General features: G+C 30.9%; 1 long non-coding RNA gene across 1 annotated transcript; it reads right to left on the bottom strand.

Moving 5' to 3' along the window:
- Window positions 1-850: 850 nt before the first annotated feature.
- Window positions 851-1620, bottom strand: LOC135150879 (uncharacterized). Its single transcript, XR_010289340.1, has 2 exons — window positions 1417-1620; window positions 851-1293 (listed from the first exon to the last, which is right to left on the bottom strand). It is a non-coding gene; the product is annotated as an uncharacterized LOC135150879 (long non-coding RNA).
- Between the last annotated feature and the right edge of the window lie 995 nt (window positions 1621-2615).

Here is a 2615-nt window from a genome sequence, read left to right as displayed (position 1 = left end):
TAATATTTAATCTTAGGAATGATCAAGAGGAAAACAATGAGTAAGGATTATCATTATAAATATATTGAAAATAGATATAGATAAGTATCGTGGGAAACTGGAAATAAAATTCGTCAAAAATGATTATTATCATGAGACGGAGGGATTAGTAGAATAGGGTCACGCTCGAAAGAACCAGTACTTAAAATAGAACCATAGAACCATTAAGTTTCTGCTGCAAAACCCTAAATTTTAAATAGATTTTTAGGATTTAAATCTAAATACATATTTTTTTTTTCATATTTTTTATCGTTGTGTGTGTTTAAAAATAATTTTAAAATATGATACAGAGATGTTGACATTTTTTCCATGTGAAGTTCTGCTGCTGAATCCTAACTAATACTAAAAATAAAGTAAGAGTTTTATCGGTTGTCTCTCTAATGATTCTTTCTTTAACATGACCCAAATAGAATAATACTAACCGTTAAATTAAACTAAACCGAATATAATCAGTATATATTATTTGGATCGTGAGATCTTATGATGATTAGATGTATCCCTGACTTAGCACATATGTGTTACGTAAATAATAAAATATCAAATATTAAGTGTGTGTGATACATAAATAATAATATATTAAAGATTTTATATAATAAAGAATTTAATCAAGTAGCGATTTAAGATAAAGCTCAATTTAATTTAATAACTAATATAAGGGTTTTTTTCATAAATATCTAAGTTTAAATTTTTTTTTTTGTAAAAATACTGTCATCTTTTAAAACCAATTGTAAAAGTATTATATTTCAAAAAATATTTGCAAAAATACGGTGGTTGTATATGCAACCATATCTACAACTGCTAGCAACCTATATGCAACCAAAAATGCAACTTTTAAAATAATCTGTTAAAGATTATAATTATTTGCGTAATAAGTTGCAAGTGATCGCAACGGATGAAAAATGAGTATGAGTGCCCCTACGAGGCCAATACTAATACAACAATGAATTAAAAACAACCATAAAATTAACTAAAAGCAACCAATTAAAAACAACAATAAAGAGCTGCAACTTCCAGCAACTTCACCTCCATCACTACTAGCATCTGTCTCACAAAAATCATCACATCCACTAACTCAACGTCGCGTCGTCGCCTCCACCTACCACCACTCCTCCACCAACATCAGAAGCATCCAACTCTCCATCTCCATATGCTACGACATCTCCGTCATCACCATCAACTTCGGCGCTGTCAACTCCAATGTGGTCCGTCATCGTCATAAACTCCGAAGCAATTAGTAGATCTTACTTCTGATCCCTGTCTTATTAAAAGGATAACAAAAGGCAAATTAATTAGAAAAAGATGCTCAATTAAGCGTCCGAGAGAGGGGGGGGGGGGGGGGGGGGGAGATAGAGGATAATGAAATCAATTAGAACCAACCATTGACGTCGTCCGCCGTCGTAGTGTTCCTCCGTTGCGACAGTGATCAGGAGAAAATGAATAAATGAGATTGATTTTGTTACAACTAATTTCAGAAAACCCGACTCAAACCTCATTCCTCTAGCTTCTAATTCGTAAGCCTTATACATAAAAATGCAAATTTTTAAATCTTTTTTTAGAAGTCGTATATTTGCAATGATCTGAAAGTTATAATATTTTTGCAATAATAATGTCAAAAAAGTAGTACAATTGTTAAATTCTTTTAATAAAATTGTCAGGACTCAAGATCATATCTGAACTCATTTTCACCTAGGGCATTCGTCTGAGTACATTTAATATATTCGAATCAATATGAGTACGTAAAAAAATCCATCACATAAGAAAACCTAAATTATGGATGTCATTTGCTTTAATTTGAAGACTCAAAGACGGTGTCTCATTCATAATTATCAATCATCACTTGATTTTGTCACCCATATTTTACTTTTCATAAATGAATAAATCATCTTTTCTTTTTCAACCCAAATCTGCAACCATGTCACCACCGCTGACCTTTTTCGCCCTCCCCTTTCTCCCATCCTCTGGCTTGATCAATTCCCCTAAACCAAAACGGTAAGATACTCTCCTTCTCCCAAATACGATATGTGGTGATCATTCCACTATTATTAAATTCATCTTAACTTTATTCATGGGTTTACAATTTTCTAAAACATTATCTTTTTAATACATTATAGTCAGTGTTCTAAAAATCCCCGATTTAACCGATTAATCCTCGATTAATCCCCTGCAAGGTTAGCTATCGATCTCATTTTTGAAATCTGATTAATCCTTATATATATTTCTTAATTGAAGTATATATGATAAATTATTAGAATTAAAATACTATATTACTTTAAATATGAGTAATTATAAAGTTTATGAATATAGTAAATATATTAGTTACTATATAGCTAATATAATAATAACTAAATATTAAATAATATTTTCATATTAAAATAAATCCGATTTTCACACCGATTAATCCTTCCGATTAATCCCCAATTTCCGATTAATCCCTGAATCGGTAGCTCAACCGATTAGGTCCGATTTCCAATTTTGTAACACTGATTATAGTTTGGAATATACAATTACACCTTGAATATCTTTATGTCTATAAAGCGGTGAGATCTAAGCTTCTTAGGGCCAACCTAATCATTGAA

The sequence above is a fragment of the Daucus carota genome, chromosome 1 (assembly GCF_001625215.2).
Source record: "Daucus carota subsp. sativus chromosome 1, DH1 v3.0, whole genome shotgun sequence".
NCBI lineage: Eukaryota > Viridiplantae > Streptophyta > Magnoliopsida > Apiales > Apiaceae > Daucus > Daucus carota.
The sequence above is the reverse complement of the archived record's forward strand: the minus strand, read 5'-3'. Positions and strand labels throughout refer to the sequence as shown.